This window comes from Haematobia irritans, chromosome 2, assembly GCF_050003625.1.
Source record: "Haematobia irritans isolate KBUSLIRL chromosome 2, ASM5000362v1, whole genome shotgun sequence".
NCBI lineage: Eukaryota > Metazoa > Arthropoda > Insecta > Diptera > Muscidae > Haematobia > Haematobia irritans.
Genome location: NC_134398.1, coordinates 78,919,873 through 78,933,041, shown reverse-complemented (window position 1 = coordinate 78,933,041; position 13,169 = coordinate 78,919,873). Strand labels below are relative to the sequence as shown.

The following is a 13,169-nucleotide window of genomic DNA, read 5'->3' as shown; positions in this document are numbered from 1 at the left end:
TTTTTCAAAATCGTAAAAAGATAGGCGAATGAAATTAACGTCAATAATAGTTCTTATCTAGATCTATCAGAATATGTAAGCAGTATATTCCGAATCCATTTCAGATTGGAGAAATTTTGAATATAAAGTTAAATTTTAAAAATCTCAAATGACCCACTGTGGTGGATACGAAAAAGATAGGTTAATGAAACTAGTACCATATATAACCCTCGTCGAGAGCTATTAGAATATATAAGCATTATATTCCAAATCCATTTCAGATTCGAGAAATTTTGAAATTAAAGTTAAATTTTAAAAATCTCAAATGGCCCACTGTGCTGGAATGGGGAAAGATAGGTTAATGAAACTGATACCACATACACGCTCACAAAAAATCGCTTCTGTAACATATACTCCCAAACATATTTTGCTTCAAGCATATATATTTTTGGGTATTGCCCAAACATTTATATGTTTGATCTCTTCCAATATATAATATGTTTGAAAGCATATTGATCTAAACAATATATGTTTGGGTAGTCTAAGTTCCAAACATTTTGTATTTTTGCATCCAAATTCAATAATGTTGTCTTCCAAAAAACAATATGTTATTATGTGAACATATAATATGTTTGGAAGCATTTTGCACCCAAAAATATTATATGCTTAAAAAAAATTCTCCCAAACAATATTGTGCTCAAAATTTTATTTATTTATTTATATATTTACAATCATAATGAATTATGAAAATAAACAGGTAATATAGGTGCTAACAACATAGGTTTTCGACCTGAATGCTCAAAATTTTGCTTCTGCCCAATTGTATATTCCCCGACATCTTTCTCACTTCCACGAGATTTTTTAGTTCTTAGCACATTTTTCTGTAATACAAACATTGTAGAAGAAATTATTCAATTTTTTATGATTTTATGATTTTTTTTATTTTAATTTTACCTTTTGCCGGACGGGGATTCGAACAGCGGACCACACAGTTTGTAAGGATCAAAGAAGTAGCTGATCAATGCCCAAGGAAAAATAAAATATTAATTTTGTAATAACAAGCAACAACCACCAACTTAATTCAATATCGCTCCGTGTTAAATAGCGCTCCAAGCTTCTAAACACATATATGTTTATAGGCTATTTCTAAATAAATATATGTTTGCATTCAAGCATATTATATTTACAAACATTTTATGTCCCAAACATAATATGTTCTAACATATTAACATATATGTCCCAAACATGTTATGCTAGTTTATGAACATTATATGCTTGCACTCAAAAATATTGTGTTTAAAAATTTGTGTTCCAAATATATAATGCTTATAGCCAAACATATGAAAAACAGTCTTTTTCAACCGTGTAGAGCCCTCGTCGAGAGCTATTGGAATATATAAGCATTATATTCCAAATCCATTTCAGATTCGAGAAATTTTGAAATTAAAGTTAAATTTTAAAAATCTCAAATGGCCCACTGTGCTGGAATGGGGAAAGATAGGTTAATGAAACTGGTAGTACATATAGCTCTCGTTGAGAGCTATCTAAATATGTAAACATTATATTCCAAATCCATTTCAGATTCGAGAAATTTTGAATGTAAATATGAAATGGCCCACTGTGCTGGGATGGAGAATACTTTATGTACTTACTTTATATTTATACTATTTTAATTAAAATGACTTATATATAAAAATCGGCATTGCATAGTATTGTTTATTGAGTGTTCAATTTTTTATGTTATATATAGACAATATCATTGGCAATAAGTTTTTTAATGTAAAAAAATATCATATAAAAAAATTAATGGAGATTTAGGATATTTAAGAATTCAAAACTAAATAATGGATTTTTTGAATATAGAATATAGCCTCGTTTTACATTAAACGCATATATCACTACTATCGACAGGTACACATTTATTTAATATTTAATATGGTCTTCATGAGATTTTTAAAATTTAACTTTAATTCAAAAATGATGCTTATATATTCTGGTAGGCCTATTCAAGAGCTATTATTGGCGTTAATAACATTCGCCTATATTTTTTGTGTTTAGCACAGTGGGCCATTTGAGATTATTAAAATTTAACTTTAATTTCAAAATTTCTCGAATCTGAAATGGATTCGGAATACAACGCGTATGTATTCTGATAGCTCTCAACGAGGGCTATATATGGTACTAGTTTCATTAACCTATCTGTTTCGTGTCCACCACTGTGGGTCATTTGAGATTTTTAAAATTTAACTTTAATTTCAAATTTTCTTGAATTTGAAATGGATTTGGAATATAGTGCTTATAAATTCTGATAGCTCTCAACGAGGGCTATATGTGCTACCACTTTCATTAACCTATCTTTCCCCATTCCAGCACAGTGGGCCATTTGAGATTTTTAAAATTTAACTTTAATTTCAAAATTTCTCGAATCTGAAATGGATTTGGAATATAATGCTTATATATTCTAATAGCTCTCGACGAGGGTTATATATGGTACTAGTTTCATTAACCTATCTTTTTCGTATCCACCACAGTGGGTCATTTGAGATTTTTAAAATTTAACTTTATATTCAAAATTTCTCGAATCTGAAATGGATTTGGAATATAATGCTTATATATTCCAATAGCTCTCGACGAGGGCTATATGTGGTATCAGTTTCATTAACCTATCTTTCCCCATTCCAACACAGTGGGCCATTTGAGATTTTTAAAATCTAACTTTAATTTCAAAATTTCTCGAATCTGAAATGGATTTGGAATATAATACTTATATATTCCAATAGCTCTCGACGAGGGTTATATATGGTACTAGTTTCATTAACCTATCTTTTTCGTGTCCACCACTGTGGGTCATTTGAGATTTTTAAAATTTAACTTTAATTTCAAATTTTCTTGAATTTGAAATGGATTTGGAATATAGTGCTTATAAATTCTGATAGCTCTCAACGAGGGCTATATGTGCTACCACTTTCATTAACCTATCTTTCCCCATTCCAGCACAGTGGGCCATTTCAGATTTTTAAAATTTAATTTTAGAGTCAAAATTTCTCGAATCTGAAATGGATTCGGAATATAACTATTGTACATTCTAATAGTGCCCAACAAGACCTATATGTGGTACATGTTTCAGTTACCTATCTATTTGTAGTCCAGCACAGTGGGCCACTTTAGATTTTTATCATTTAGCTTTACATTCAAAATTGCTTGAATCTGAAATTGATTCGGAATACAACGCTATATATTCTGATAGCTCTCGACGAGAGCTATATGTGGTACCAGTTTCATTAACCTATCTTTTTCCATTCCAGCACAGTGGGCCATTCCAGATTTCTAAAATTTCAAAATTTCTCGCATCTGAAGTGAATTTGGAATATAACTCTTGTACTTTCTGATAGCACTCGACGAGTGCTATATGTGGTACCAGTTTTATCAACCTATCTATCTCCAATTTCATACTTTAAACAAATCAATTTATTACCACTTATTTTTGCAACCAGCCATTCTTTAACAGTTCTGAGAGATATACTCCTAATATTCCTTTAAGTTAGTTATTACTCATTGTGTTTTCTATTATTATTGAGTTGTTTTTTTAATTTTAATGCACATACAACGCCATTTTTTAAGTTTTAATCTAAAATTAAATTCAAATTTCCAATTTTTTTACATAAAAGAGCTCTGTTAACCGTTAACATAGCTCTGTTAACCTGTTAAAATTGCTCTGTTAAAGTTAAATTTTAAAATTTATCTTCACACACATTAAGAATATTTAGTAAAATATGTTGAAATTGAAAGTGTATTGAAATTTTCATTATTCAATGTAAAAAATTAATATTCAATTCCAGATGAATTTGGAAAATTTTTGTAATATCTCAGCGTATAGTTTATTCATAAATTGGTAAGTATTTTTTTAATATGGCTTTCTTTTGAAAAGAATATTTTTTATGTATATTATTATTTGTTAATTATTTTTTTTTTGGAAACCAGTTTAAAGTTTTTCTTTGTTGTAAAAGCGATATTTAATTTCAGAGCAACTCCAGACGGATTAAAACAAATTTAAAAAGGTAGAGAATTGGTAAGTTTTCTTTTAAAAATTGGCTTTCTTTCAACTAGAATATTTACGTTTTTATGACCTTTTTATCATCAAAATTACAGGTTTTTAATACCTTATTTTAGTATTTCTTTAATTAATTTTTTTGGAAACTAATGTAATATTTTTAATGTAAAAATAAATATTTAATTTCAGAATAACCCCTTAAAATTTGGACAAATTTTTAGTACTCCTTTGCCTGTAATTTAATAGTGAATTGGTAAGTTTTCTTTAACTTTCTTTTAACCCTGGACAGCCATCCTTATTTTTTGTACATTAACGTCATCCTTCGTCATTTTGACTACGGCTGATTTCAAGACGATATAATTTTCATCGTGAGCGAAAAAGTGAACCAAACTTGCATTTATTTTCTTATTCAATTTGGTTTTAAGTAGTATAAAACAAAAATTCATAAAACGGTCGAATTAGTATAACTTAAATTTACCATTTCCCAATAGACTAAAATGCATTTTAAATCGAAAATGAAATTACGTGTCGTCATTTTGATGACTGTCTAGGAATATCAAGAATATTTGGTTTTTTATGCATATTATTATTTTTTTCATTAGATTTTTTGAAAAGTTATTTAATATTTAATTTCAGAGTAACCCAAATAAATTTGGACAACTTTTTATATTTCCCCTCAGCGTACAATTTAATAGAGAATTGGTAAGTTTTATATTAAAACTTTGGCTTTCTTTCAACTAGAATATTTATTTTATTATATCTTTCACATCGATAACAACACAGTTTTATGAGTTTATTTAGAATACTTCATTATTTCTCTAATTGTTTCAGGTACAAATTTTATGAGATACGTTTTCCAAAGAAAAGTTGAATTCCTTACACCATTTGATAAAATACCACAAATATGGTAAGTTACAAGCTAAAATGAAGAATTAAAAATTATATTTCATTACATGGTATTAATTTTTAACAATTTTCATTATTGTTTCCATTTTTTCCAGCAAGATATGTGAAAAAATTACCTACGATGAATAAAAAAAGGATAAGTCAAAATGTCCAAACAGCGGGTTCAAATGAACTACTCTCTTGTTCCTTTAATTATTTAATTTCTCTATACTGTGGAATGATTGATTTAAAAATAGTCTAGTCGTCGACATTTTAAAGAGACTGTTAACCAATTTTTATTATCGGGTTTCCCACAAAATAAGCAAGTAAACCAAAATAATACTGACTTTTTAACTTGGTAGGTGTATATAAATCTTATGGTGTTGTAAAAATGAACTAAACTACAATGTTATAGATGAACTAAAATTTAAGAAAATTATAAACTAGACAAGTTGAAAAAAATCTTAAGGGCTAAATCATGGTCAATATTACTACAGTTTAGTTCATTTTGCAATGGAAAAGGGTTCACTGTTTTTTCAGTGTATGGAGATTTCTCAAGTAATTATCTCCATATACAAAATCTGGCCATGCCAGCCAAAAACAGGACGTTATGTTCTACTGCTATATTGCATTAAAATTGTACCTTTATCAAGAGTATATATAGGGTCATAAATCTGTAGTTTAATATGTTAAAAATGGACAATACAATTGATCAATTCACCCCATATTCTAGTAAAACCTACTATTTCACCCATATAAATACACTTTGAATGGCTTGAAATCCAGTGCTTCGTTTTTCGTTGTTCGATTAAAAACCCTAATGGAATTTAATTTTTCGAAATATTTCTTTAGTTACAAAGATATGAAGTGTTTTTCAAATTTTGTTTCGCCGGAGTCGAGCAAAATTTTTACGACTCCGGCTCCGACTCCAGCAAAATCTTCAGACTCTGAGTCCAAGACTCTGACTCCACAGCCCTGCTTTGAACTAAGGGTAACTTTCCTTAAAGTAAAGAAACACATTTTTGATTTAAAGAAATTGTCCTTAAATTAACTGAAATATTGAATCTTTAGATTTAAGATAAAAACGCTTCAAATATAGGCTAAGACTTATTTTGAGGGTTTAGCGTCTTTGGTTTGAAGTTTTTTTGGAATTAAGATAACATTTTTTACTTTGAAGTATCCGTTATAATTTAGACTTTTAAACTGACATTTGTTTGTACGTGAGTACCTTTATTAATAAACCGCGAAAAGAGAATGAAAATTTGATAAATGCGATCTGTATCCTAATTTTAATTTTATTGACCCTAGATCAAGGCCGTATTCAGGGGGGGGATGAGGGGGATCAAACCCCCCCCCCCCCGAAATGAATGAATATTTTTATATAAATAAATATATTTTTTTAGCTGCATAGAAAAATCTTATCGAAGATGTTGAAGAAAAGCTTACACTCAAAAAAAGTGAACTCTCTATTTCACTAAAGCCAATTTAACTTTATGTTAGTTCATGGAATTATTATGTTTGGAGAAAGTTTCATTTACTCTAATAATTTTTTGTGTACGTTAGTTAAATTAACTAAAACCGAGCAAAAAAATATACTCAAATAAAGCATAAAGATGAACTAAATTCGTGTCTTCCACAAAATAGTTCAGAATTTCTTTCGATTTGTAAATTTTACCAAAAATGCGTCCATCATGATCTTCGTATGTCACTAAAGACATTCTTGCAATTTTGAACTCCAAGTTTTTCCTTCAAACTACAAAATTTTCTTTAACAAGTGAAAAAACTTAGTTATGTCTAATAAATTTTCTTGAATTTGTCGAAAAATATTTACTTATTTTTTATGACATCGGCGTGATGCCAACGTTTGTAATACTGTTTAGTTAAAATTTTCTACATATATTAAAAATTTTCAAAAATTAACCGAAAGTTTTCTTCCTGGTGGGTTCACTGTTTTTTCAGTGTAAGGTTTTATTTTGAAAAACGCTTACCTATAAAACTTGCACAAATCATAGAATACTAGTTGAAAAGCCCGTCAAACGACGGTCGAAAAAAATAAATTGTTTTTGTTCTCGCACCACAAATTTCATTTTTGGAAAATGTCTTTCTGCTTTTTATTTGTGTTTGTTGTTCTTTTTGTGAACATGACTGGCTTTGTTTGGCCATAGAAACAACAACGAAACAGCCAAACACACATGTGTAAATGAAATGGCGCAAAACCTGCGAAAAGAACCTGCCTAATTCCGCGATGGAAGCACTTGGAGAGTGCAGCAAAGAGATATTTCCAAACGTGCATATTTTTTAAAAATTTTGGTCACTTTGCCAGTTACTCAGGGATGGAAAATACAATTTTTAAGAAAGTACAAAAAAGGTATTTTTTGAGCGGAAAGGTACTTTTTACTAAATTTCACAAAAATTTCACTGGAAAATTATTGTCAAGAGACTAAATTTTAAAGAAAAAAAAATTTTGACAAAATTTTCTATACACTCTTAGAAAAATATGTTTTTCATATGTTCCGATATAAACAAAATGTGTTTCGGGCACAATTTTTAAACACAATTTATTTAAGTGCAAACATGTAATGTTCCTAAACTAACACTAAATGTTTGGGACATCTATGTTAATATGTTAGAATATATTATGTTTGGGGCATGAATGTTTCATAAAAATCATATGTGTGAATGCCAACATATATGAATTTACAAATTTCGACTAAACATACATATGTTGTGATATTTTATTCAAAGCGACAGAGAGAGAGTATAGAGAAAGAAATAGAGATGGAAACCGGGAGAGTTGACGAAAGATATCAACATAACACACCGAAAGAATCAAAAGAGAACAATTTCTGTGAAACCGCTTGCATGTTGTTTCGGAAAACTGTTTTATGATAAGGCCAAAAATTTGATATGCTTAAGTCTAAATATTATTTAATTTGAATAAAGAGAATGGACATTCCGAACCAAGAGAATAGACATTTGAAAAACAAACAGCATACGTTTTCGCCTTGAGAGCAGCATTTTATGTATGTGTGGACATGTGTTTTGTTTATCATTTTGGCATTATGGGCACAATTTTTTTCTTGGTTCGTTAAAAGAAATCAGTGGTCTTCATAAAAATAACAAAAAGGGCACTATACTCTTTTTAGAGTTGGGACAGTAAAATGAAATAAGGAGGAAATAGTGAAAAATTACGAAGTAAAATGTATAAAAACAAAGTTTAGTTCCTCTTTTTTAATAAGTAGTCCACGAGGAGTTGACGGGCATCTTCAAATATAAAAGCGGGCATTAAGTTCGAGTTTTGCAGCTAAAACAATTTAAAAAGTTTATTTTCTTTAAAATGAATTATTAAAGCAAAATAAAAGGCATTTTAGAGCGACGGTGTTAAATGCTAGTAAAAAACTGTTCACGCCTAACGAAATTTATGTTTATATTATAAAATTATTTATGTATGTTTATACTCGACTCCACGTTCTTCTTTTGTTAGAGTTTTTGAATTCCTTCCAAATTTTAAAGTTTTGTACCAAAAACAGTTTTTTGTTACAAAATTGTTATTTTTGCAATAAAAAAATAATATTTTAAATCAGTCAATTTCGTTTATATCAAGCACTGTTACTGACTATAAATCTTTAATAACCCACATTTCGAAGTTTCATTATAAAAATTTAATATAGTATAAATATAAATGTGTAAATTAAAAAAAAAAAAATGTTCGGTCGGACCAGGGATTGAACCCACGACCCTTTGCATGCAAGGCAGACATGCTAACCACTGCTCCACGTGGCAAACAAATGTATGTTTCTGTTAAATAATGTTATGTTTGCATGGGCTCGTGGGCGCTGCAAACTATGCTATATAAATGTAACTTATAACGATAATTATCTGCTGGTGACCATAACAGCTACGTAGCCCAGTGGATAGTGTGTTGGTTTACAAACAGTATGGTCCTCGGTTCGATTCTCCGTGCAGGCGAAAGGTAAAATTTAAAAAATTTATAAAAGTGAATAATTTCTTCAACATTATTTGTATTACAGAAAAAGGTGCCAAGAACTAAAAATTTCGTGGAAGTGAAAATTACGATAATGTTAGGGAATGAGCACAATCGTCTTTGGGAAAAATTCTTCCAAGCATATAATATTTTTGGGCTCAAAATGCTTCCAAACATATCATATGTTCACATAAAACAAACATATTCATGTTTCGGCAGTATCCAATAATATATGTGCTTCCTGCAAAATATGTTTGGAACATATGTTAAAGAAGCGATTTTTTTTGAGGGTGTATAAATAAAATTTTGCAAAAAAAATCTGTAGATAAAAAATGTCGAGATTTTCTTCCCACATGAACATGTCTGTTATGCCATATTTGTAAAAGACTATTAGTAAATAAGATTGATAAAGACTTTCTCAAAATATTAAAATATTTTGTCAAAGCTGTTGTACCGTAAATCTGATATCGACTCAAAAATGTCTACACAAAAGGTACTAAATCATTCGCGGGGGTACTACGGTACTGACCGGGGTGAAAAAGTATTGAAAAAAGTACTATAGTACTGCATTTTCCATCCCTGCAGTTACTACGTACTCTTCCGAACTTTCATTTTCAACAATGAAGAGATTAAAGACGTAGACTCAATGGATTGGCATTAATGTCGGTTCATCGCCGAATAAATGTGCCGACTGAAGAAGTAATTGATGTATTTGCTGCCCAAAAAGCCCGTCGGCTCAATTTAATATTATAAAACAAGTAAGGAAAGTCTAAAGTCGGCCGGGACCGACTATATTATACCCTGCACCACTTTGTAGATCTAAATTTTCGATACCATATCACATTCGTCAAACGTGTTGGGGGCTATATATAAAGGTTTGTCCCAAATACATACATTTAAATATCACTCGATCTGGACAGAATTTGATAGACTTCTACAAAATCTATAGACTCAAAATTTATGTCGGCTAATGCACTAGGGTGGAACACAATGTTAGTAACAAAATATGGGAAACGTTTAAATCTGAAGCAATTTTAAGGAAACTTCGAAAAAGTTTATTTATGATTTATCGATCGATATATATGTACTAGAAGTTTAGGAAAATTAGAGTCATTTTTACAACTTTTCGACTAAGCAGTGGCGATTTTACAAGGAAAATGTTGGTATTTTGACCATTTTTGTCGAAATCAGAAAAACATATATATGGGAGCTATATCTAAATCTGAACCGATTTCAACCAAATTTGGCACGCATAGCAACAATGCTAATTCTACTCCCTGTGCAAAATTTCAACTAAATCGGAGTTAAAAATTGGCCTCTGTGGTCATATGAGTGTAAATCGGGCGAAAGCTATATATGGGAGATATATCCAAATCTGAACCGATTTCAACCAAATTTGGCAGGCATAGTTACAATGCGAATTCTACTCCCTATGCAAAATTTCAACTAAATCGGAGCAAAAAATTGGCCTCTGTGGGCAATTGAATGTAAATCCGGCGAAAGCTATATATGGGAGCTATATCTAAATCTGAACTGATTTGGCTGATATTTTGCAAGTTTTTCGAGACTCGTAAAATATTCGGATGTATGGAATTTGAGGAAGATCGGTTGATATACACGCCAATTATGACCAGATCGGTGAAAAATATATATGGCAGCTATATCTAAATCTGAACCGATTTTTTCCAAAATCAATAGGGATCGTTTTTGAGCCGAAACACGACCCTATACCAAATTTTAGGACAATCGGACTAAAGCTGCGAGCTGTACTTTGCACTCAAAAATACATCAACAGACAGACAGACGGACATCGCTAGATCGACTCAGAATTTAATTCTAAGCCGACCCGTATACTAAAAGGTTGGTCTATGATTACTCCTTCTTGGCGTTACATACAAATGCACAAACTTATTATACCCTGTACCACAGTAGTGGTGAAGGGTATAAATATTGTATACATACCTATGCATAAATAAAATTTTCTACACATGAGATTATATGAATATTTTTTTTTTAAGTTGAACCCCCCCCGAATTAAAATCCTGGCTACGGCTTTGCCCTAGATTTAAAGCCAGATAGGCCTCTAAAAATTTTCTTTATTTTAAAGAAGCAGCATCTTTGGCTCGGAATCAATACCAAAATCCTTAAAGGAAGGTCAAAATCTTTGGATTCAAGTAAACTTTTTTTTGAATGAAAATATTTATTTTATTTGTCGTTAACACAATTTTAAAGGACTTTGATAGTGGATATATAGAAAAAAACGACTAATTTCAAATTTGTTTCCCATAATCAAGTGCGCAAAACTCAAATTTAAAAGAGAATTGTATTTTAAAAGTATGCTTACGAGTACTTCAATTTTTCGCAAGCGTTTCTTTAGATTTAGATACAGCTGCCATATACACGCAGAGAAGAAACATGATTGTCACAATCATATTCGGAGAGCAAAATAATATGATAGAAGCTGTTTTTGCGGCGACCATGTAACATTTTCACCTGCAACCATGTTGGCTCATTGAACATAGTGCTAAGAAAAATAAAATTGTCCTCATCTAAAATGTTATTATATTGATAAAAATAATTTAGTTTGAATCAAAAGACAATGGTCACGTCCTAAAATGGTATGGTATTTGTCAAAAATATTTTTCTTCCAGTTAAACGAACATGATCAAAACCTAAAATGTTTTGATCTTTATGAAAAAACTTTTTTCGTCGTCGAAAGAAAACACAAAATTAACTTTATTTATTTATAAACTAATTCATTGTTTATTGTATTTATAATATCGAGCATGCAAACATCACAAAATTTTAAACACTCTATTTTCGATTTCAACAATAAGTAATCATTCCATATTTACTTCGTGTCCATCAAATGTACAAACGCAAACATCATGTAACTGCAAATAAATATAAATTACGCCATCTAGCAAAATGCAGACCAAAAACCATGTACATTTTTATACCCTCCATCATAGGATGGGGGTATATTAACTTTGTCATTCCGTTTGTAACACATCGAAATATTGCTCTAAGACCCCATAAAGTATATATATTCTGGGTCGTGGTGAAATTCTGAGTCGATCTGGGCACAAGTAATTGTTATTGATGTAGGTCGGATGGTATTGAAAATGGGCCATATCGGTCCACTTTTACGTATAGCCCCCATATAAAGGGACCCACAGATTTGGCTTGTGGAGCCTCTAACAGAAGCATATTTCATCCGATCCGGCTGAAATTTGGTATATGGTGTTGGTATATGGTCTCTAAGAACCATGTAAAAATTGGTCCACATCGGTCCATAATTATATATAGCCCCCATATAAACCGATCCCCAGATTTGGCTTGCGGAGCCTAAAAGAGAAGCAAATTTCATCCGATCCGGCTGAAATTTGGTACATGGTGTTGGTATATGGTCTCTTACAACCATGCAAAAATTGGTTCACATCGGTCCATAATTATATATAGCCCCCATATAAACCGATCCCCAGATTTGGCTTGCGGAGCCTCAAAGAGAAGAAAATTTCATCCGATCCGGCTGAAATTTGGTACATGATGTTGGTATATGGTCTTTAACAACCATGCAAAAATTGGTCCACATAGTTTCATAATTATATATAGCCCCCATATAAACCGATCCCCAGATTTGGCTTGCGAAGTCTCCAAGAGAAGCAAATTTCATCCAATCCGGTTGTAATTTGGAACATGGTGTTAGTATATGATCTTTAACAACCGTGCCAGAATTGGTCCATATCGGTCCATAATTATATATAGCCCCCATATAAAACATCCTCCAGATTTGACCTCCGGAGCCTCTTGGAGGAGCAAAATTCATCCGATCCGGTTCAAATTAGGCATGGTCGCTAACAACCATATCATTGGTCCAATCACACAAAAATTGGTCCATATCGGTTCATAATCATGGTCGCCACTAGAGCCAGAAATAATCTACCAAAATTTTATTTCTATAGAAAATTTTGTTCAAATTTTATTCGGTTCATAATCATGGTTGCCACTCGAGCCAAAAATAATCTACCAAGATTTTATTTCTATAGAATATTTTGTCAAAAAATTATTTCTATAGAAAATTTTGTTAAAATTATATTTCTGTAGAAATTTTTATCAAAATTTTCTTTCTATAGAAAATTTTGTCAAAAATTTTATTTGTATAGAAAATTTTGTGAAAATTTTATTTCTATAGAAAATTTTGTTAAAATTTTATTTCTCTAGAAAATTTTGTCAAAATTTTATGTCTACTTTGTCAAACTGAATTAT

At 30.7% G+C, this 13,169-nt stretch overlaps 1 long non-coding RNA gene across 1 annotated transcript; it reads left to right on the top strand.

Annotated features, from left to right (window-relative positions):
* Positions 1-3,816: 3,816 nt before the first annotated feature.
* On the top strand, positions 3,817-4,937 carry LOC142223061 (uncharacterized). The gene is made up of 5 exons (XR_012718530.1): positions 3,817-3,871; positions 3,987-4,048; positions 4,220-4,283; positions 4,667-4,732; positions 4,862-4,937. It is a non-coding gene; the product is annotated as an uncharacterized LOC142223061 (long non-coding RNA).
* Positions 4,938-13,169: the final 8,232 nt, after the last annotated feature.